A 25,274-nucleotide genomic window follows, 5' to 3' on the forward strand; every position below is an offset into this window, starting at 1 on the left:
GGTTGGGATGAACAACAAAGTTAACTCTGCAAGGAGAGAACAGGGTTTATGACTACCGGTTTGTAGAAAAACCGCAAAGATAGGACTTACGACTGCTGGTTTGTAGGCAGAAGGCCAAAAGATGGTGGGGTTGGCCACAAAATTAGGGTTTATATCTACCGAATACGGGGTAGAAGACCAACAACTCCGCGTGGGGATAGAATAAATCACAAATCCGCACGGGAAACCAAAATAGGGTTTATGACAAACCACAAACTGCTGGAGAGCAGGAAAATAGGATTTACGACTACCGGTATGAGGGTAGAAAACCAAAACTCTGGCTGGAGAATAAAAGGTGTATAACCACAAATTCTGCCAAGAAAGCCAGGAAAGATAGGACTTATAACTGCCGGTCTGTAGGCAGAGGCCCAAGACTACTCCACTGGGGAACAACCCACTGGGAAGCACAAGACATTTGACAAATAGCCAATTCGGGAATAATCCGAAAAGACAGATTGAATCAAGACATGTCCTAATGAGGACGTAACTCAAATAGGAAAATCCATCCCAATATATGTGTTGGGAGGAAACGGAAGAAACCGTCATCCACGAGGATATATCTCAGTGGGGAACTGCAGAAGGAAAGACAACATTTTCTGCTTATGGGGCTGACTCTATATGGAGAGATTTAAAACACCCGACATCTGCTTGGGGAGATCTGTAAAGAGATCTATATCACCATAGCAGGAGACACGACAAACAAAAGATATATGGCGAGAAATGCAACATGAATATCTGAATGTTTTATGAATATGCATGAATATGCGTGGTTTATGTTTGATGAATGCTGACAAAACAGACACTTCTAACACAACAGGTCCAGGAATCAAACGTCCGGTATTACACTTCCAGGGGAAAACCAACTGGAAAGCCAATTCTGCTAGAGATCTATATGCTATAACAGCAAAGATCTGCGGGTACTGCTAGAAAGCAGAAGCAAAAAGAATCGGGGATATCTGGAGAATACCAAATCTCTGAGCAATGGATCAGCGATCACCCCAACTAGGGCACAGAAAGTCACAACAGGCAAAGAGCCACAAAGACAAATCTGTTGGGGAACAAGAGAATCTCAAAGTCCTGCAGGGGATCCTAGCAAACACTGCTATGGAAACGGATCCGACATAGCTCCATTGGGGAACAACCCACTGAGGGAGCAAAGGTCACCCGGATAGAGTTTGGCTGCACAAGCAACTCTACTGGGGATATCATCAACTACTCTCTTGGGGAACAACCCACTGAGGAAGGAAAGCACCAAACAAGTAGATTCTGCGACAAACCACTCTACTCGGGGCGAACACACATTTGATGGATCACATCAGCAGATTCTGCAACAAAAGCCGCTCTACTGAGGATCAGAAACAATCGGGAAATCAATCCAATCTCTGGATGACGGAGCCATCAACCGACCATACCGGGGATTGAAGGAGGTTCAACAGGCAATATTGCCACAACAACCGCTCTGCAAACAAATGCTGGAGAAAGATGGATGAAAATACCGGGATATCAACCCAATTAACCACGGAGTAGGAAAATAAATCCTGCTCTGCTGAGAATAACAACCATTCTGATAGAGGGAAAGTAAACACCTCCACTGACGACTTTGCCGGGGAAAAGGTAAAGTACCGGGTATCAAACCACCGACTTACCGAGTCTTCCAAAAGGAAAGCGACCGTGCTGAGAAAATAGATAAATCCGCTGGCAACTGCGCTGGGGAGAGTGACAACAACTCTGCTCGCGACTTGGATGGGGATATCAATAACTGTTCTACTCGCCAAGGAGACAAATAAAGTCTGGGGATATCGACCCACTGGAGAAAGTGGCGAGGCACCAAGGTGATAAACCATCAACCGCTGAACCTTCCACAAGGAAAACACCCATGCTAGGGGAAAACTGCTGCTGGAGAAAACTGAGTCTTCAACAACACTCTGCTTGGGGAATAACCCCACCAACAACCCGACTTGCAATCATGCTGGCAACTCACTTGAGGAGAAATACGGGATACGGGGATATCAACCCACTAACCACAAATTTTCTGAATAACTGAGCAATCAAGCCGGGGAGAGACTACTGCTGGAGAACAGACTGAGTCTTCAATACACAATTCTGCTTCGGGGAGTCAAAATCCACAGAAGCTCTGCTTAGGGAACAACCCCAACAACCTAATCTCTGCTTGGGGGACAACCCCAACAACCAAATCTGGAGAAGAAGGATACAAACCAAACCAGGAGTATGAACAAATGTCTTACCTGTCGGAAACCATGCCACCCTTGGGAGAGCACTAAGAAATTCTTTGAGTATCCCTTTATCATTGTGAATGTTCACTTTGTTTAAAACAATAATCTTTGAAAAATTTTGTTTTTAAAACAATGATATTTTTATCAAGTAAAACATGCAAAACATTTGTTGAATTGAAACAAATAAGAGTGCAAATAATTGGATAAAAGCTCAAATTTATTTGATGGAATGGTAGTCTGCAAATGGCAAGACTCCATAGATCTGTACAAATTTGAAATCAGTGATATATATTGGAAGAGGGCTACATTGAACATAATGATCCTTTCTCTACCAATTTGAATCTCGATGTATTCAAAGCTTCAGTTGACGACGAATCGAGAATCCTCTGACGAAAAGACGGCTGGTGAAACAGAAAGTCTTGTCAGGATGCAGTTACTTGCCAAATCCCTAATTTTTGCCTAGATTGCCCCAGGGTGAGGTACTCAATCTAGCGGGATGCAAATATGCTTTTTTATCAAGTCTCTAACTTTTGCCTGGATTACCCTTGCAGGTTTTCCACCGAGACGCTCATTTTTGCCTAAGCCGCCCTTTCGGGTTTTCAACTTAGCGAACTATTCTGTTTTTCATTTGCATATACTTTTTTTTTTAGGCAAAGTATCTCTTGACTGCATCTGAATTCACAGGACGAGTGAAATCCTCCCCATCCATTGTTGTAAGCATCAAAGCTCCGCCTGAAAAGGCTCTCTTAACAACATATGGACCCTCGTAGTTTGGAGTCCACTTCCCCCTGGAATCGGGCACGAAAGACAGAACTTTCTTGAGCACAAGATCACCTTCTCTGAACACACGAGGCTTGACCTTCTTATCGAATGCTTTCTTCATTCTCTGCTGATATAACTGACCACGACACATGGCAGTTAATCTCTTCTCTTCAATCAAGTTCAGTTGGTCATAACGACTCTGAATCCATTCAGCATCAGTCAACTAGGGACTTGAGGGTATCATTCTTTTATTTTTTCTATTTGAAAAAATTTTCCTGATTTTTCATTGCATTTTGATTTTTCACCCTCTTCTCTCTCTTTTTTTTTTTTTTTTTTTTTTTTTACATTACATTTGTAATGCCCCAGTCTGACTGTTGCTGGGTTCTTGAGACGCAACTGAATGATCTGCTTTGCATTACTCAAGTGCTCGGGAAATCTCATCAGGAATCCCCTTCAACATCATCTTCCTCTGCCTCGAATACAAGGAATTCAAATTTGGGAGATGGCGTTGGATCATTATGTTCAATGAGTTTAGAAATCCCTGCATAATGATTCTGGATAACGAAAAGCTTTTGTATTTAAACAAACAGATCATTTATGCAGATGAAAAAGTTGTTTTTGTTTTTCAGGGTTTTTTGGTGATCACTGATTTCATGCAAAAAGCAAAAAGTGAAAACAAAGGAAAAACAAATGTTTAACAATGCATTAATTGAATGAAAACATCATTGTATACATGAGCCAAACAATGTCATCACTTCTCCTTTTGGCATGGGAGAAGGGTTTTAAACAAGGTGAACAAATCACGCTGACTTATGAATGACCGTAGGAACATCCACAGCGACCCAATTGTGGCAAGACACCACCAGGAATGATGAAATTGTTCAGATCTTCTGCGTCCTCTTCCAAGATAGCAGCAGTCTCTTCTTCAGGTTGATCATCATGGATGAATCCTCCACTTGCGAACAAACCTTGCTCCTTAAGTGCCCCAGAACAGTAGCCAATGTCAGCCCGGGATCGGTCAACCAGGAATAAATCCATCAACAGGACATAGTCTGGCAAAATCCTCTATGAATTCACAATTCTCTTGCTCAAGATGATCCATCAATCTGGCAGAGTTGGCTTTGGTATAATACCGGCAAAGTGCGTCTTCAAAATAAATGAAGATCGCAGGGTCAGACCACAGGACGGGAGACCGGAACAAAACACCCGCTTATGCAAATGATGCATGAAGTGTTTGTGCATATGCTTGCTTTTTATTTCAAAGGAACTCAAGGGTTTTATTTGCAAACTTTGAAATATTAACATTTTGATTGTATATGAGAATATCTCATCAGATATATCAGGTGAAAAAATTTTCCCGGTTTTTTCATGTTTGAAATTTTTTGCAAATAAACTCCTTTGAGTTCCTTGGAAATTTTCTTTTTATCTGATGACATGTGTCATACCCCGATTTTGGTCCTGAAAATTTTTCATTCGGTCTTCGGCCTAAAGTTCATTTGCATACATTCATGACAATTTCATATGTATTATCCATTCAAGGTCATGGTGCAAATTTCTGACTAGCAATTCATATGTTAAGTCGGTAGCAAAATATCATTTGAAATTAAAGCTTTCTCTTTGTTGAAATAAAAGAACCATTTTTATATATATGTGTACAATCATTGTGTTTGCAAAAAATATCACTTTAACCAAAGTAAAGTCAGTTTTTTTCTAAGCTCTAAGACCTATTCTATTTCAACCTCATGTTGATTCTAATTTCCTCGATTTCCTCTTTATACATTTCTTGTTCTCCAAGCAAGAACCAAAACTGATACACATAAGCATGGCATTCAAATGCATTCATGTTAAGCCAATGTAGCCTTGCATTAGTAGTAATTGAAAAGTCAAACAACTTAAAGCATATCTTTTATTATATTATAATTATACTGTGCTAGTAGTGTTAGAATTAACATTCAAAATTTCTTTTTCTATGTGTGATTACATGAATTGATTGATTTTTGCTTGTATGTAACACGATATATATTATTTATATAACATAGGCAGTCATGACTTATTCTTTTGGGATGTCTGTATCAACATATTTATAATTCTTTTGTTTCTTATTTAATCCATGATAGACATTGTGAGATGGAATAGAATAATCACGCTTCATATTATAAAGCTATACAGCTACAAAAATTTAAGGACTATACTAGGCACCTAATTACAAACAACCATAAACAAACGGAAACTACAAATTTGAGGCACTAAAGCTAATCTCCGGCATTTTAAAACTTTACGGTACGCTACAAATGGATTAGAACCTCACATGATTCATAGATACAATGTTCTTGATCATGACAAGTTTGAGTTGAATAATATGCATAGACAGATTATACACACGGAAGCATATATTGGTCAGCTAAAAGTTAAATCCGCTGCTGCTGCTTGTCGCTCGATCAATTCATCTATTGAAGTCGTGGAACATGAAGAAGCTTTACAGAATTCCAAAACAGCCCCGCCATCCAATGCGCTTCATAGCCGCATCCAAGCCGAAATTTCCAAGCTAACCAATAACCTTCAAACTTCCTATTCATTCCTGAAACAAATATGTTCAAAATTACAATCATTTCTAATTCCATCTATACACAATCCTATTACCCAATCAGTATCCAAAACCTGAACAATTTCAAGCCCAATTTCAGGCACAATAGCCAACATTCTCTACAAGGTTCGTAACAGAACAACCTGGTGGCAATGGTTCATATCAGTTTCACAGCAAATCCCTTGTAAACATCACAATGCGATCAGGAAAGTCAGCAAGATAATAGAAGATTAATCTCTTTCAGTATGATAATAACAATCACGAATAACAACAACTTATTTCCTAACTGTTAATATAACATTAGAATCTTTTAGAAGCTCAGTTCAAAAAACAGAACCCCTCTTTTTTTAATGAAATTCTCCACCATATTTCTAACACCTCTAACTAACCCACAAAACCTGTATTTAAGCGACATAATTTCAAACGCAGCCGCCGTTTCTCGAAGCCAACAGCAAACACATTAGCAACAACACATTCAACCTGCAACACCTACTAACCTGCAGAGATTAATAAGCATAACAGTAAGAATAATTCCTCATAGTTGAACAAAATTTCCAATTAATAAGAAATTCTGCATTAACAGTTAAGTAAGACAATGTAATGAGACTTAACATTAACATTAGCTTATAACGGAACTGATTTTCATCCTTGATAGCTAGCACTTCTTCACACCTAGAAGTTCATGGTAGTAGCAATAGTTGAGCTTTGCAAATAACCGAAGTGTTTCTTTTCACCAATTTTTACTACAGTAAAACCAAGTAATTAGCAAAGGCTGTAAAGTTCAAAAAATAACCCAAAAGAGAATTGAGACAAAGTTAGAGGAAGAAAGCTAAGTTCATATTACCGTTTCCAGATTTAAGTATCAAGCGAGACAGGCAAAGCTGAGCACCTAAAAGCACTTCCAAGAGGTTTCCCTTTTTAATCTCCATAGCTAGCTCGAAAACCCTAACTGATTGGGTATAAAAAGAGGCGGATGCTGTAGAAAAAAAGGAGAGTTTTTTAGGAGCGGCGACGAAAAACCTAACTTCAATCAGCCACAAAAAAAACCTAAAGTTTTCAGAGAGCGAAAGCCCTAGAGCTAGAAGAGTTGAGCGGCGACGGGAGGAAGATCCAAGCATCGTCATTACCACCGGACCACCGCCGAAGGTGAGTTTTACTGCTTGAATCTCTTTAAAGCATTTTGTTTTTCTGGCATGTAGAGTGAAAGTTTGTGAATGAGGTTGAGATTGAGAGATGACATGAGCGAGAGAGGTGTGAGATAGAGCGATCGAGAGTGGCGAGATGGTAAGAGATCGAGAGTGAGAGAGAGAAGGATGATCGAGCGTGAAAGAAGAAAGGAAGTGAATGGTGATAGGTTTACTGATTTTAATTCTCATTGTTTACTGATTTTAATTCTCATTGTTTACATTTATTCTATTTTCAATATTATTTAATACACTTTTCTTCTTCTTCCAAGAATCACGTGAAGATTTACTGTTCATTTGGTCTTTTGAAAATCACTAAATATTCAGTTGCCTGTTCATAGGAAAGAACAACATTTATGACTTGATTTTTATTTATTTTATTATTTGGTTTATTTTTTTAGTTAAAAGAGAAAGTAAAAAATAAAAACAAAAACAATTTTATATTATATTTATTTTTAATTAATGGATGCTTAGAAATTTTCTTATTTTCTTCTTTATTTTAAAATATAACCGTTGGTAAAAATATATTAAAATCAGAATAATAAAAAGATTTTTTTCATTATTTCTTTTAATTGTTTTTTAATAATTTAGTTATTTGGTCATCATTAATTAATTGTTACTATTATTAATTAGATTATTTAATTAGTTTTGATTTCTAAATTATTTTTATCATTCATTCTATGATTTAATTAAAATATCTACTTTTTTATTTATTTATGGGTTGCTATTTAAATAAATAATTGTACGATGATATTGATCGAATAGATAGAATAAGAATTTTGGCCCAATAACATGTTTTTTTAAAAATTCGATTAAATATTTTTTTCCCGATTAAATCATCTTATCATTTAAGTCAAAATATTAAATATTTTCAAAAGTTACTGTAAAGAAGAGGACCATTGGAATCTAGCATTCCGGTGGGAACCCTCGAATACTCGGTCATAAGCCTTGCATTTTCGATTAACCGTTTATTTTATTTTCTTTGTTTCTTAAAACATTTAAATCAACTTATTCTTTTGTTATTTTTTTAAAAATAAAAATAAATACATAAATACATATAAGTCATATTAATAAAAATTACAAAAAGAGTTTTCTATTTATTATTTTGTATTTTAGATTATGTTGTAAAATATTTTAAAAATTAACTTAGTTATTTTCATTATTATTATTAGATTATGTCATAAATTTCAAAAAAATTAAGTTCAATATTTATTTTATTTTTATTTTATATTATGTCATAAAAATCAAAAATTAAGTTTACCATTTATTTCTAGATCATGTCATAAAAATTCATAAAAAATAAGTTTAGCATTTATTTTCTTTAAATTTCAGATCATGTCATGAAATATTCAAAAAAATCAAGTTTGCCATTCATTTACTTTTAATTTTTAAATCATGCCATAAAATATTCCAAAAAAAAAGAGTTTATCATTTATTTAATTTAATTCTAGATCATGTTATAAAAATTCAAAAAAAATAACTTTACCTTTCATTTTATTTTAATTTAGATTATGTTATAAAAATTATAAAAAAATTTAATTTAGTTATTTTCATCATTAGTTTTAGATCATGTTATAAAAAATATTAAAAAGATTAATTTAGTCATTTTCATCATTATTTTTAGATTGTTATAATAAATAAAGATTAATTTAGTTAGTTTTATTATTATTTTTAGATTCTGTTATAAGATTTTTTTTTTTAAAAAAAAATATATATAATTTAGTTATTTTCATCATTATTTTAAATTATGTTATAAAAATATAAAAAAGGTTAATTTAAATATATTTATTATTATCATTAGATTATGTTATAAAAAATAAAAAGGTTATGTTTAATTTATTTTTTGTTGTTGTTATAAAAAAGTATTTAATTGTTTTATTATCAGACTTTTTTTAAATAAAAAATAATCTGCATGTGTCTAATATTAAGTTGATCTTATTTTCTCACTTTATTTTACTAGACATAAAAAGAATATAATTGTATTTTTCTCCAACTTAATTTCTTGCTATTTTCTCTAAATGTTTGAATAACTCTAGAATTATTATTTTCATATAATATCATTTTCTTTGTAGTTTTATTTATTATTGTTAGAATATTACGAATAAATAATTAAATAAATATCTAGTAATGATGTTGACTAATTAATATAATAAAATACTTATGACTATTTTTTTAAACTTTGATCCTACCCCAAATTATACATTTTAATCTGATTAGTTTGTTTCTTATCCCAATTAAAACACTTTACTATTTAAGTTAAAATATTAAAACCTTTTATGAATAACTCAAAAGAAGTGGACTATTGGAATCTAGCATTCCGGTAGGAACCCTTGAATGATCGGTCTTGAACCACGCGTTTTGGATTAACTGTTCATTCTTTTTAAAACACATTAATTAACTTGGACAAGGGGAAGGACCGTTGGGATCAAGCATTCTGGCGTAACCCTTTGAATAGTTGATTCTCATCAAGTGTTCGTTGTCCAAATATTTTTCTTAAATAATTCGAATAAGAAAGGACCATTGGAATCTAGCATTCCAGTGGAACCCTGAAATTTTGATCTTAGGGCTTATGCCTCATTCTTAAATATCCGTATTTCAAACTCAAAAACATATACTTAATTTCTATCTTAAACTCTTTCAATAAAGATGGAAATGGAACATGGTGTATACCATGCACTCCTGAGGCTAGGATTCGAGATGTATATCTCGCTTATCCAAGTTCTCGCCATCACTCAAAATACATCCAACCAATCAAACCCCTTTTCTCGCCGTCGTGCGATTAATCAAAAACCTTTTTCATAAATGAAAGATATATTGTCTTAAGTGATACAAAACAATGTTTCGGCCACGATTGTTGAGTAGAGATAAATGACGCTTTTCCGAATGTAGATCTATAAATCCGTTCGATGTGTGGTATGCGTCCACTCCTCATCTGTTTTGGGTAAAACAATGTTTTCGTCGATTAATACAATATAGCTTTCGCTAAAATCGACCAACAAACAAACATTTTTCTACCCAGAACTACGTAAGCCTTGATTTCTCTTTTGAGATACGTAGGAGCAGGATTTATAAATCTTGTCAGGCCCACTAATAAAAAAACTTAGGTTTAGTCCTTCGTCAAAAATCCAAAAACATTTCTTCTCTCTTCTATTCTTTCTCTCCCTCATTATAACTTAAGAAGACTAACATAAGCTAACATTCAAAACGAAACTAACTAAACGGTTCCCGTTGAGTACAACGGACGTGAGGGGTGCTAATACCTTCCCCTTGCGTAACCGACTCCCGAACCCTGATATTGGTTGCGACGACCATATCTTATCCTTTCTTTTATGGGTTTTATCGATATTTCCCCTTTCCTTTTTAGGAATAAATAAAGTGCGGTGGCGACTCTGTTCAGTCCATCATTGCGAGCGTGCGATCGCGCTTCGCTTTGTAGTCGTATCCCCATTTTTTTTCGAGGTGCGACAGATGGCGACTCTGCTGGGGACAGGAACATCCCTAAGTGAGTCAACCCTAGTTTAGTTAGGTTTTTTCGTATGTGTGTTAGCTTTATTTGTTTATTTTTCTTTGTTATATGCTCTTTTTATCTCTGTTTTATTGCATTTTTATATATGATTATATATATATATATATATATATATATATGTGTGGGTGTTGGGATTTTGATATCATGAATAAAGCTCTACACCCGAGCTTTGGAAAAAGAAGAGAGAACACATAAGTTAGAATTGGAAGTTGTGTAGTGTTAGTCCCCAAGGGCCACTCCTTGCGTGTCTAGCATGAAGACTCCCCTAGAGTAGACCTGTTTGTAGATCTCTTTATAAGACAGCTAGCCTGTTGCATAATGTTGATTCATGAAGGGTCCATGACTCTAGGAGCCCCTCTTAGAACCAGTTCCTGCTTTGGTGGTTGCGTAATGATGGACTCCAAGGGCCTCTCCTTTTTGCACCCAACATGAAAACTCCGCTCAGAAGAGACCTTGCGTCACTCTTGTCATAAAACGGCTAGCCTGTTGCATGATGTTGATACGATTATGGTCCATGACTCTGGGAACCTTATCAAAAATGTAGAAACTATCCTGTGAGTGGGTTTATGGGTAGAAAACCTAGAACTATCTGTTAAGGAGCCTACCTAGTAAGATGTTCTGAGTTACTCACATTATCCCAGATCATAACTACCTGGATTGCATTTTATTTGCATACCAAAACACAAAAACAATGCATTGCATCCATTCATATACCGTTGCATATGCATTCGTCATCATGCATTTCATATCATTTTCCAAAAATACAAAAAAAAAAAAACTCATCCATCCTTTGTCCATGTTCAAGCGAAGTGATTCCTAACACGCGTTTAGAACAAAGAACCATGTCTCAGGAGATGATGGACGAGCTAAGGAAAAGCCAAGAAGCGCTGAAGGAGGAACTTAATCTTTTAAAGAGCCAAATGAGATGGGTCGTGGAAACTCTGCAAGCCTTATTGAGGAAAAAGGGCCATCCTATACCCATTGCTACAACAAAGGGAGTTACTACCCCATATCCGTCTGGTGTTGCCCCAAGTCAAGAGAAATTTTATATGGCAACTCCTCGCCTACCGGCATATGGCCCTCCCTCAAGACGTCATCATCAACAGTATCTGGCTATTCCTCCTCAAAATCACCGAAGTCAGGTTCAAAACAAAAATCAGAATCAGAGCAAGAAGAACCAGGATCACAATGACCCGATTCCGGTGCCATATAGCAAGCTCTACCCGCTACTGATCCAGAATGCTTTGGTGACCCCTCGAGCTCTCACGCCTGTGTCACCAGACCTACCATGGTACAATCCAAATGCAACGTGTAAATTCCATAAAGGGGCATTGGGACATGACCTAGATTCTTGCTGTGCGCTAAAATATTTGGTACGAGAACTGATTAACAAGAAGAGCTTAGTCTTTGAAGAAGATCACCCGAAGATCAAGTGCGAATACCATACTGGAACAATGGGACACTCCATCGAGGAATGCAAGAGTTTTAAGCTCAAGCTGCAAAGATTGATTGACATAAGGTCACCAACACTCAAGGAGGAAGTCTCAAGTACATATACCCTGATCTCCGGGCCAAGTAATGATAAAGGGAAAGGACCCTTGAAACCCCTTAAGGTTTTGTACCACAAGGAAGATGTCAGGGATGTGGCTAGTGAGCTATCATTGTTTCCTGGTAAGAGCATTGAGATACCGCCTTGGATTTCCAATGTCGCGACCCTAACCAATGAAAGAAAAGGAGAAGTGAGTAGTGGATCCAAGAGGGTTGCGTTCGACGATGGGATTGAAAGAAAAGAATTTGAAGATCATCATGTCAAAAAGCTGGTTGATCCCAATCTTCAAGATTGAAGAAGTCATTCCCTAAAGCTGGCAATCATTTGGCTGTTTCCGCACTTCTTTTGTAGTTTCCTTGCATGTTGACTCTTATTTGCTTTTAAGCATTGTTGTTTTCTTTGAATTGGTAAGATTAATGAAATGTTTATGCATCTTTTGAATTGATCCATTCGTATTCACTCGTTTTTCATTTATGTTAAAAAACAAAAATTCTCCTCTCATTCACTTTTGTTTATCAAACTGTTGTGTTAACAAAGATTGGAGGGAGGATGATGAAAACAAAACACCTGAAATTGTTGTGGTATGCTTTTGAGTAAAACCTTGTCGATGATGTAAGGCATTGTTTCAAATCCCCAAACACTGAAGTTATAAGGAGTTAATCCCTAGTCAACCACTTTGAGCCTAGAAGTTGGTGTTTATTTTGGATCTAAAACCCTTAATCTTAACCTGGGGCAGGGTAGTTGTGTTCAGATATTTTGATCATGTATTCGATCTTTCAAAAATCGTCCATATGAACACCCTCCAATTAGGTTCAACCCCATGTTATCCTTCGCACACATGTTAAGGTGTCGAAGAGGTTGAGAAAAGCTAAAATTAGTGTTGGTTGATCCTTATCCACCAATAATATGGCAGTCAACACGCATAAAAAAAAGATTGAAAAAGTCCGCTAAGTCAAACACCACAAAAATGACTTAGGCAAAAGTCAGGGCATCCCGATGGACCGAAAGATTCAAAAACCGGTCCAGGCAAAAATTAGGGATAAAAAAAAAAAAAATCAATCAAAAGAGGTCATTAAATCCTCGACAAAAAATATGGTGACTGCCATTTCAAGAAAAATTCGTCTTGAATCCTCATCACACCTTCGAACCCTCTTGGAAGTCGAATGCGTGTATCGAATTAACTGAACGTAGGAACTGGAGATCATCAAGAAGAAGGGGTGGGTAAAAATAAATTTTGAGCCTTATATCCTTTTGTTTCAAGGAACCGCGAACCAGACCACGTTATAACCCTTAAAAGACCTAATTGAGGCAGGGTTTATTTTGAAAGCATACTACAACAAGGTTGTGTTAACCTGACTCCAAACGATTTTTGTTAATCATTTGATGACACCAACTTGCATACTGTGAATGACTTGATCACCATTGTGTTCTTATCAACGACTCGTTCACTGTATTTTACCCGTTCATATCAATAAATTTTGATTTCAAATTTTTGCATAAACATTGAATTAAAATTACCATTTTTGAATGAACAATCTTATTTGCGAGTCAACACTTAGCATCAAAGAAATTCAATACACAGTTGAGGAACTTGATGGAGTGAAAGAAGTCTAGTCATGGGCAAATCACTTTGAGCATCAGTTGATTCGAGCTAATCACCCTAAGGGTCATCTAGCCAAGGGTAATCTGCTTCAAGAATCAGACTGGGGCAAGCCACCTCAGAGCTCAATAAGTCCAACTATCCAAAGGACAGACAACCAAGAGTCTGCCATTCCAACATTTGGTCAGGTTCAGACTACTGCAAGTTACAAACACTTGGGGCAAGCCACCTCAGAGCTCAGTAAGTCCAATCACTCCATGGTTCAGTTAGCCAAGAGTAATTTGCTTCAAGACTCAGACTGGGGCAAGCCACCTCAGAGCTCAGTAAGTCCAATCACTCCAAGGTTCAGTTAGCCAAGCGTAATTTGCTTCAAGACTTAGACCGGTGCAAGCCACCTCAGAGCTCAATGAGTCCAGCTATCCAAAAGACAGACAACCAAGAGTCTGTCATTCCAACATTTGGTTAGCCAAGTTCAGACCATTACAAGTTTCAAACACTTGGGGCAAGCCATCTCGAGGTAGTCTCATGGCAAGTTGTTTCCAAACTCACTTTCAAGGTGAACATTTCCAAAGACCCAACAAACTGGGGCAAGATGAGCCACAGAGGGGCAGAACCTCCTTCTTCATGCTTTCAAACTGTTCAAACGAATTCTGCCATACGTCAACAACTGTTGAGTTCAAGACGAGTGCCCGAAAGCTATGCTAGCACGATTCATTAATCCTCCAAAAGGATCCATTGGCTAAGCTGTGGCCATCAAACTGGATAGAATCCTCCCTTGACAACATCTATCATAAAATATTTGGTTGAGTTCTCGGTGTTGAGGAATCATGAGCTTCCATAAAAAGCCTTTACAAACTCCCAGTCTGCTCAAGTGTCAGCATTCTCATAGCATGATCATTCATATATCATGCATAAAAGGAAATTCAAATCATGCATAGCCGAAATGTACTTCGTGCTCATTTTGCATTGACCTAGGTCTTGGTGTCAATCCTATGTCCTTGAACCTCTAATTCCAGCTTGTCTTTGGTGCCCTTAAACCAACATCCGGTTTTCGCAGTCATTTTCAAGTCCAATTGTTGTTGGCAAAATCCGTTAAAAGCTGGTTGTAGTCCATTGCTTGCAGTCAGAGTTCAATTGTCGTTATTCCGGGGTCCGGTCATGCTTGAACCTGCTCTGAAGATTCTTTGTTCAATCCTATTCAGGTCTTATACGAACCTGTCATTGAACCTTTTTATTCCGGGGTCAGGTCATCCTTGAACCTACTCTGAAGATTCTTTGTTCAATCCTATTCAGGTCTTATACGAACCTGTCATTGAACCTTTTTATTCCGGGGTCCGGTCATGCTTGAACCTGCTCTGAAGATTCTTTGTTCAATCCTATTCAGGTCTTATACGAACCTGTCATTGAACCTTTTTATTCCGGGGTCAGGTCATCCCTGAACCTACTCTGAAGATTCTTTGTTCAATCCTATTCAGGTCATGTACGAACCTGTCATTGAACCTTTTTATTCCGGGGTCCGGTCATGCTTGAACCTACTCTGAAGATTCTTTGTTCAATCCTATTCAGGTCATGTACGAACCTGTCATTGAACCTTTTTATTCCGGGGTCCGGTCATGCTTGAACCTACTCTGAAGATTCTTTGTTCAATCCTATTCAGGTCATCTTGAACCTGTCATTGAACCTTTTTATTCCGGGGTCCGGTCATGCTTGAACCTACTCTGAAGGTTCTTTGTTCAATCCTATTCAGGTCATGTACGAACCTGTCATTGAACCTTTTTATTCCGGGGTCCGGTCATGCTTGAACCTACTCTGAAGATTCTTTGTTCAATCCTATTCAGGTCATGTACGAACCTGTCATTGAACCTTTTTATTCCGGGGTCCGGTCATGCTTGAACCTACTCTGAAGATTCTTTGTTCAATCCTATTCAGGTCATGTACGAACCTGTCATTGAACCTTTTTATTCCGGGGTCCGGTCATGCTTGAACCTACTCTGAAGATTCTTTGTTCAATCCTATTCAGGTCATCTTGAACCTGTCATTGAACCTTTTTATTCCGGGGTCCGGTCATGCTTGAACCTACTCTGAAGATTCTTTGTTCAATCCTATTCAGGTCATGTACGAACCTGTCATTGAACCTTTTTATTCCGGGGTCCGGTCATGCTTGAACCTACTCTGAAGATTCTTTGTTCAATCCTATTCAGGTCATCTTGAACCTGTCATTGAACCTTTTATTCCGGGGTCCGGTCATACTCGAACCTACTCTGAAGATTCTTTGTTCAATCCTATTCAGGTCATCTTGAACCTGTCATTGAACCTTTTATTCCGGGGTCCGGTCATACTCGAACCTACTCTGAAGACTCTTTGTTCAATCCTATTCAGGTCATGTACGAACCTGTCATTGAACCTTCTATTCCGGGGTCCGGTCATACTTGAACATACTCTGAAGATTCTTTGTTCAATCCTATTCAGGTCATGTGTGAACCTGTCGTTGAACCTTTTTGTTCCGGGGTCAGGTCATACTTGAACCTGCTCTGAAGATTCTTTGTTCAATACCCATTCAGGTCATGTATGAACCTGTTTGTTGAACCCCTATTCCGGTATCAGGTCATACATGAACCTGTTCTGAAGAGTTTTCTCCTTGATTATCCCCCAGCGTTATCAGGTCATATATGAACCTGTCGTAGCATCTTTTTCTTCATTCGGTTGTATTCTAAGTGTCGTTTATCAAATCTCACTTTGAATACTCCCCAGTGTGTGTCTGATTCTCCAGCAGGACTGTTTCCCCAGCAAGTTGTTCCTTACCATTTGTCTGTCTTCCTGTGGACCATCAACATTCCCCACAGGTTGGTCTGTCTAGTAGCGTCTCCTGTTAAGGGTCCACCATATCCCTAGCAGATAAAATTACAAAAAAAAAATAATAATAATAAAAAAAATCAATCATCCATGCATATCATATCATATCATATCATATCATATCATATCACATCATGTCATAGGGATTCAGGATCAAAATCCGGGTCTTCTTAGTATTTAACTATCTCCCACTATGATCATATGAAGAGTGTCCTGCTTCATATTCTCTAGTTGAAGATACTTAAATAGGGGCAACTGTCATACCCCGATTTTGGTCCTGAAAATTTTTCATTCGGTCTTCGGCCTAAAGTTCATTTGCATACATTCATGACAATTTCATATGTATTATCCATTCAAGGTCATGGTGCAAATTTCTGACTAGCAATTCATATGTTAAGTCGGTAGCAAAATATCATTTGAAATTAAAGCTTTCTCTTTGTTGAAATAAAAGAACCATTTTTATATATATGTGTACAATCATTGTGTTTGCAAAAAATATCACTTTAACCAAAGTAAAGTCAGTTTTTTTCTAAGCTCTAAGACCTATTCTATTTCAACCTCATGTTGATTCTAATTTCCTCGATTTCCTCTTTATACATTTCTTGTTCTCCAAGCAAGAACCAAAACTGATACACATAAGCATGGCATTCAAATGCATTCATGTTAAGCCAATGTAGCCTTGCATTAGTAGTAATTGAAAAGTCAAACAACTTAAAGCATATCTTTTATTATATTATAATTATACTGTGCTAGTAGTGTTAGAATTAACATTCAAAATTTCTTTTTCTATGTGTGATTACATGAATTGATTGATTTTTGCTTGTATGTAACACGATATATATTATTTATATAACATAGGCAGTCATGACTTATTCTTTTGGGATGTCTGTATCAACATATTTATAATTCTTTTGTTTCTTATTTAATCCATGATAGACATTGTGAGATGGAATAGAATAATCACGCTTCATATTATAAAGCTATACAGCTACAAAAATTTAAGGACTATACTAGGCACCTAATTACAAACAACCATAAACAAACGGAAACTACAAATTTGAGGCACTAAAGCTAATCTCCGGCATTTTAAAACTTTACGGTACGCTACAAATGGATTAGAACCTCACATGATTCATAGATACAATGTTCTTGATCATGACAAGTTTGAGTTGAATAATATGCATAGACAGATTATACACACGGAAGCATATATTGGTCAGCTAAAAGTTAAATCCGCTGCTGCTGCTTGTCGCTCGATCAATTCATCTATTGAAGTCGTGGAACATGAAGAAGCTTTACAGAATTCCAAAACAGCCCCGCCATCCAATGCGCTTCATAGCCGCATCCAAGCCGAAATTTCCAAGCTAACCAATAACCTTCAAACTTCCTATTCATTCCTGAAACAAATATGTTCAAAATTACAATCATTTCTAATTCCATCTATACACAATCCTATTACCCAATCAGTATCCAAAACCTGAACAATTTCAAGCCCAATTTCAGGCACAATAGCCAACATTCTCTACAAGGTTCGTAACAGAACAACCTGGTGGCAATGGTTCATATCAGTTTCACAGCAAATCCCTTGTAAACATCACAATGCGATCAGGAAAGTCAGCAAGATAATAGAAGATTAATCTCTTTCAGTATGATAATAACAATCACGAATAACAACAACTTATTTCCTAACTGTTAATATAACATTAGAATCTTTTAGAAGCTCAGTTCAAAAAACAGAACCCCTCTTTTTTTAATGAAATTCTCCACCATATTTCTAACACCTCTAACTAACCCACAAAACCTGTATTTAAGCGACATAATTTCAAACGCAGCCGCCGTTTCTCGAAGCCAACAGCAAACACATTAGCAACAACACATTCAACCTGCAACACCTACTAACCTGCAGAGATTAATAAGCATAACAGTAAGAATAATTCCTCATAGTTGAACAAAATTTCCAATTAATAAGAAATTCTGCATTAACAGTTAAGTAAGACAATGTAATGAGACTTAACATTAACATTAGCTTATAACGGAACTGATTTTCATCCTTGATAGCTAGCACTTCTTCACACCTAGAAGTTCATGGTAGTAGCAATAGTTGAGCTTTGCAAATAACCGAAGTGTTTCTTTTCACCAATTTTTACTACAGTAAAACCAAGTAATTAGCAAAGGCTGTAAAGTTCAAAAAATAACCCAAAAGAGAATTGAGACAAAGTTAGAGGAAGAAAGCTAAGTTCATATTACCGTTTCCAGATTTAAGTATCAAGCGAGACAGGCAAAGCTGAGCACCTAAAAGCACTTCCAAGAGGTTTCCCTTTTTAATCTCCATAGCTAGCTCGAAAACCCTAACTGATTGGGTATAAAAAGAGGCGGATGCTGTAGAAAAAAAGGAGAGTTTTTTAGGAGCGGCGACGAAAAACCTAACTTCAATCAGCCACAAAAAAAACCTAAAGTTTTCAGAGAGCGAAAGCCCTAGAGCTAGAAGAGTTGAGCGGCGACGGGAGGAAGATCCAAGCATCGTCATTACCACCGGACCACCGCCGAAGGTGAGTTTTACTGCTTGAATCTCTTTAAAGCATTTTGTTTTTCTGGCATGTAGAGTGAAAGTTTGTGAATGAGGTTGAGATTGAGAGATGACATGAGCGAGAGAGGTGTGAGATAGAGCGATCGAGAGTGGCGAGATGGTAAGAGATCGAGAGTGAGAGAGAGAAGGATGATCGAGCGTGAAAGAAGAAAGGAAGTGAATGGTGATAGGTTTACTGATTTTAATTCTCATTGTTTACTGATTTTAATTCTCATTGTTTACATTTATTCTATTTTCAATATTATTTAATACACTTTTCTTCTTCTTCCAAGAATCACGTGAAGATTTACTGTTCATTTGGTCTTTTGAAAATCACTAAATATTCAGTTGCCTGTTCATAGGAAAGAACAACATTTATGACTTGATTTTTATTTATTTTATTATTTGGTTTATTTTTTTAGTTAAAAGAGAAAGTAAAAAATAAAAACAAAAACAATTTTATATTATATTTATTTTTAATTAATGGATGCTTAGAAATTTTCTTATTTTCTTCTTTATTTTAAAATATAACCGTTGGTAAAAATATATTAAAATCAGAATAATAAAAAGATTTTTTTCATTATTTCTTTTAATTGTTTTTTAATAATTTAGTTATTTGGTCATCATTAATTAATTGTTACTATTATTAATTAGATTATTTAATTAGTTTTGATTTCTAAATTATTTTTATCATTCATTCTATGATTTAATTAAAATATCTACTTTTTTATTTATTTATGGGTTGCTATTTAAATAAATAATTGTACGATGATATTGATCGAATAGATAGAATAAGAATTTTGGCCCAATAACATGTTTTTTAAAAATTCGATTAAATATTTTTTTCCGATTAAATCATCTTATCATTTAAGTCAAAATATTAAATATTTTCAAAAGTTACTGTAAAGAAGAGGACCATTGGAATCTAGCATTCCGGTGGGAACCCTCGAATACTCGGTCATAAGCCTTGCATTTTCGATTAACCGTTTATTTTATTTTCTTTGTTTCTTAAAACATTTAAATCAACTTATTCTTTTGTTATTTTTTTTAAAAATAAAAATAAATACATAAATACATATAAGTCATATTAATAAAAATTACAAAAAGAGTTTTCTATTTATTATTTTGTATTTTAGATTATGTTGTAAAATATTTTAAAAATTAACTTAGTTATTTTCATTATTATTATTAGATTATGTCATAAATTTCAAAAAAATTAAGTTCAATATTTATTTTATTTTTATTTTATATTATGTCATAAAAATCAAAAATTAAGTTTACCATTTATTTCTAGATCATGTCATAAAAATTCATAAAAAATAAGTTTAGCATTTATTTTCTTTAAATTTCAGATCATGTCATGAAATATTCAAAAAAATCAAGTTTGCCATTCATTTACTTTTAATTTTTAAATCATGCCATAAAATATTCCAAAAAAAAAGAGTTTATCATTTATTTAATTTAATTCTAGATCATGTTATAAAAATTCAAAAAAAATAACTTTACCTTTCATTTTATTTTAATTTAGATTATGTTATAAAAATTATAAAAAAATTTAATTTAGTTATTTTCATCATTAGTTTTAGATCATGTTATAAAAAATATTAAAAAGATTAATTTAGTCATTTTCATCATTATTTTTAGATTGTTATAATAAATAAAGATTAATTTAGTTAGTTTTATTATTATTTTTAGATTCTGTTATAAGATTTTTTTTTTAAAAAAAAAATATATATAATTTAGTTATTTTCATCATTATTTTAAATTATGTTATAAAAATATAAAAAAGGTTAATTTAAATATATTTATTATTATCATTAGATTATGTTATAAAAAATAAAAAGGTTATGTTTAATTTATTTTTTGTTGTTGTTATAAAAAAGTATTTAATTGTTTTATTATCAGACTTTTTTTAAATAAAAAATAATCTGCATGTGTCTAATATTAAGTTGATCTTATTTTCTCACTTTATTTTACTAGACATAAAAAGAATATAATTGTATTTTTCTCCAACTTAATTTCTTGCTATTTTCTCTAAATGTTTGAATAACTCTAGAATTATTATTTTCATATAATATCATTTTCTTTGTAGTTTTATTTATTATTGTTAGAATATTACGAATAAATAATTAAATAAATATCTAGTAATGATGTTGACTAATTAATATAATAAAATACTTATGACTATTTTTTTAAACTTTGATCCTACCCCAAATTATACATTTTAATCTGATTAGTTTGTTTCTTATCCCAATTAAAACACTTTACTATTTAAGTTAAAATATTAAAACCTTTTATGAATAACTCAAAAGAAGTGGACTATTGGAATCTAGCATTCCGGTAGGAACCCTTGAATGATCGGTCTTGAACCACGCGTTTTGGATTAACTGTTCATTCTTTTTAAAACACATTAATTAACTTGGACAAGGGGAAGGACCGTTGGGATCAAGCATTCTGGCGTAACCCTTTGAATAGTTGATTCTCATCAAGTGTTCGTTGTCCAAATATTTTTCTTAAATAATTCGAATAAGAAAGGACCATTGGAATCTAGCATTCCAGTGGAACCCTGAAATTTTGATCTTAGGGCTTATGCCTCATTCTTAAATATCCGTATTTCAAACTCAAAAACATATACTTAATTTCTATCTTAAACTCTTTCAATAAAGATGGAAATGGAACATGGTGTATACCATGCACTCCTGAGGCTAGGATTCGAGATGTATATCTCGCTTATCCAAGTTCTCGCCATCACTCAAAATACATCCAACCAATCAAACCCCTTTTCTCGCCGTCGTGCGATTAATCAAAAACCTTTTTCATAAATGAAAGATATATTGTCTTAAGTGATACAAAACAATGTTTCGGCCACGATTGTTGAGTAGAGATAAATGACGCTTTTCCGAATGTAGATCTATAAATCCGTTCGATGTGTGGTATGCGTCCACTCCTCATCTGTTTTGGGTAAAACAATGTTTTCGTCGATTAATACAATATAGCTTTCGCTAAAATCGACCAACAAACAAACATTTTTCTACCCAGAACTACGTAAGCCTTGATTTCTCTTTTGAGATACGTAGGAGCAGGATTTATAAATCTTGTCAGGCCCACTAATAAAAAAACTTAGGTTTAGTCCTTCGTCAAAAATCCAAAAACATTTCTTCTCTCTTCTATTCTTTCTCTCCCTCATTATAACTTAAGAAGACTAACATAAGCTAACATTCAAAACGAAACTAACTAAACGGTTCCCGTTGAGTACAACGGACGTGAGGGGTGCTAATACCTTCCCCTTGCGTAACCGACTCCCGAACCCTGATATTGGTTGCGACGACCATATCTTATCCTTTCTTTTATGGGTTTTATCGATATTTCCCCTTTCCTTTTTAGGAATAAATAAAGTGCGGTGGCGACTCTGTTCAGTCCATCATTGCGAGCGTGCGATCGCGCTTCGCTTTGTAGTCGTATCCCCATTTTTTTTCGAGGTGCGACAACATGGATGTAGATGAATGTATGAATGCAACAATCACACTCAAGGATCAAGCAAAGCACACCAAACAAAGGTCGTGGGAAAGCTCATTGTATCCCTAATATCAATCATCCATTTTGGTGGATTTAGGTTTTCACCTTATCGACACCCAAGTTCCATTGATATTAACGGTACATGAACCGGCTCAAACATCCTTAATATCAACCAGCCGCTTTGGTGGATTTTAGGTTTTACACCTGATCCGGGATCCATTGATATTAACGATATTTGAACGACTCAACCACGAATCACGGGTTTGCTGAGAGTCACGAGCATGGAGTCTCGGTTAAGAACCACCCAAAGGGAGTGTACTAGGGTTTAAACCTGCCAGACATGTTCTACCAGAGGTTCCCATAATCATCGTCCCATCTCTCGGATATTATCGGAGGAACGAATACTCGTATTCCAAAAATATTCTCAAGAGAAACTCTTATGAGTGTAGTATCGCGTGACAATCGCATCAGAACTTACATCTGAACGACCTCCGCACTACGTCCTAAAAATAGGCCAAGATGGGTTTGGTAAACTAAGGTCCTTGGCTTCTAAGGCACATGATTGGAAGAATAATGCCTAACCACAAATGACTTGTGTGACATTATCAATCCAACATGACCTCCACCAAGTGAATGGACTCGCAAGTCAACTGGCTAAGGACTACTCCACACCAGTCAACAAGACTATGCCATTCTCCTATCCTAGAGTGCACTCGAGTTCGGGTATAGAACTCATCTCACAGAGATCACCAAAGCAAACAGCAATTGTATATCAAGCAATTCAAACATTACAATCAATACAGTTATCCCAAATTGTACAAAAATATGTCAAATAACAAATAATAATATATCACACAAAGGTGAAAAGTAGGCAATACCACCAAGGAGTTGTGTCCCCAGCAGAGTCGCCACTTTTCTGTAGCGGTGTATTCGTTACTATATGATCTATTGATTAAATCATAAGCAAAGTATACAATGAACATAGAGTCGCCACCGCACTTTTATTTATCCTAAGGACTGGCTAAAAAGCGAACAAAAGCCTAAGAAGTTTTACACGTAGAAAACTAATGAAAAAGATCAGAGATCGGGGTAAGGGGTAAATTACGCAATGGGAAGGTGTTAGGCACCCAATGCGTCCTAGGTACTCCTAGGGAGCCCTTTTCACACTTGTTGTATAAAGTTATTATTTGTTATGACATAAGTATTGTGCAAACATGAATGGGATGATGAGAAAAGAATATACAAGTTAGTTATTTTTGTGTTCGAACGGATGAACCCGTTGCCTACGTACCTTCCATCAAAGGTAAGGATCAAAACGCCGTAGTTCGGCTAAAAGATTTCCAAAAGTTAGTGAGTTCAATTTTAAACAATAGCACTTAAGGTTCTTCATTATCAATGGGAGAAAACTCGACCAAGACCAACATCCACCATGCGAGGATAGCTTCGACGTACTAGAGGGGTTAACCCTGTTTTCAGTACGGAAGTCTTATTGTCGACTCACTAAGGATAGGGTGAGGTTTACATCAACCACAATGAGAATTGAAACCTATGGCTAATGCATGAAAAGATTAACAAGAATGGACAAAGCCAAAACATTTGAGTGAGTGAAATTAATGGATTAGGATTATTCACAAAAGGAGTCAAAGTATGATTAAGATTGATTCAAAGAAGTATTTACAAAAATGGAATTTGGAAAATCATGGACTTAAGGTCCAAGTTTCTAATTTGAAAAGGGTGAGAATGTTTGCACAACACTTATTTCAAGTTTTTAAAAGTATGTGTGAAAAGGTAGGACATAATGGGATGAATGGATAATGGCGGAATGTAAAACTTCTTAGAAGGGTCCACCTCTTGAAATCATATAGAAGATGATTCAAGTGTGTCCTTAGGAATAGGCTACAAATGAACAACAATATGAACCTGTTAACAGATGAAGGTAAATAAAAGCGGATACTGGATGCCACTCAATGGTCTTATACCTGTCTCCTAAAACAAGTAAGGATATCAGAAGCCACTCTATGGACTTACACTAATCTCCATCAAAATAAAACAAAAAAACAAAACAGGGAACAGGGAAGTCAACTGCCAATCTATCTGGACTTATGTTAACCTCCACAGTATGATCCTAGGAATACAAATGCCACATCACAGGGACTTACAATGAATCCTCACATACACAAATAAATGCACTAGGCAATGGGTATGAGTGACCAATGAGGTCTTACACTCTACCCCTTCCACGTCATGGGAACAGATGCCAGCTCACAGGGACTTATAACTGGTTCCTCAATGGGTAAGCAAACAAATCACATAGGTATGAAATAATGGACATGCTACAAGGAGCAATGAATGATAGTAAATGCACTAAGGCAGGCAAGCAATCATGTACAAATGAGTAATAAATCACAAACAATCAGATAGCACACTCTATAGCCAAACAAGGAGGCTCAATCAAAAGGGTTTGACTATGAAAGTCCACTGTAATAGGTAAGTGTCGCTCTTAACCTGGCCATTGAGGGGCTCAGGTGAAGCAGATGAAAGGATATGAGGGGTGTGCCTCATTGCTTCTATCTCAGGTCCGAGAGAGCATATAAATATAAGAATGTGGGGGAGTTCAGAAAGATGGAACTCTTTCCCCGATTAGACTCGATAGATCTTGGGTTTGGATCTCAATGCTACAACCATGTAATGGGAGCAAGGAGAAGACTCACGGAATAGTGGGGGATAGATTGTTTATCCCTACCTTCCACCAATTGCCTCAAATGAGGACTTTTCCTGCTTGGGACAAATATAAACATACACAATCAATGCCTCTTAAGGAGGACTTCAGACAATTTGCCCGGCCAAATAACAGGCCGGGT

At 35.7% G+C, this 25,274-nt stretch overlaps 2 long non-coding RNA genes across 6 annotated transcripts; both read right to left on the reverse strand.

The window, feature by feature from the left end:
- Window positions 1-5,282: 5,282 nt before the first annotated feature.
- On the reverse strand, window positions 5,283-7,063 carry LOC127074183 (uncharacterized). Of its 3 annotated transcripts, none has more exons than XR_007785942.1 (4): window positions 6,747-7,063; window positions 6,464-6,595; window positions 6,232-6,362; window positions 5,283-6,116 (listed from the first exon to the last, which is right to left on the reverse strand). It is a non-coding gene; the product is annotated as an uncharacterized LOC127074183 (long non-coding RNA). The 3 variants fall into 3 exon arrangements; XR_007785941.1 differs by having other exon boundaries at window positions 6,667-7,063; XR_007785940.1 differs by having other exon boundaries at window positions 6,464-7,063.
- A 10,334-nt stretch (window positions 7,064-17,397) lies between these two features.
- Window positions 17,398-19,178, reverse strand: LOC127074182 (uncharacterized). Of its 3 annotated transcripts, none has more exons than XR_007785939.1 (4): window positions 18,862-19,178; window positions 18,579-18,710; window positions 18,347-18,477; window positions 17,398-18,231 (listed from the first exon to the last, which is right to left on the reverse strand). It is a non-coding gene; the product is annotated as an uncharacterized LOC127074182 (long non-coding RNA). The 3 variants fall into 3 exon arrangements; XR_007785938.1 differs by having other exon boundaries at window positions 18,782-19,178; XR_007785937.1 differs by having other exon boundaries at window positions 18,579-19,178.
- Window positions 19,179-25,274: the final 6,096 nt, after the last annotated feature.

Source organism: Lathyrus oleraceus, chromosome 4 (genome assembly GCF_024323335.1).
Source record: "Lathyrus oleraceus cultivar Zhongwan6 chromosome 4, CAAS_Psat_ZW6_1.0, whole genome shotgun sequence".
Classification (NCBI taxonomy): Eukaryota; Viridiplantae; Streptophyta; class Magnoliopsida; order Fabales; family Fabaceae; genus Lathyrus; species Lathyrus oleraceus.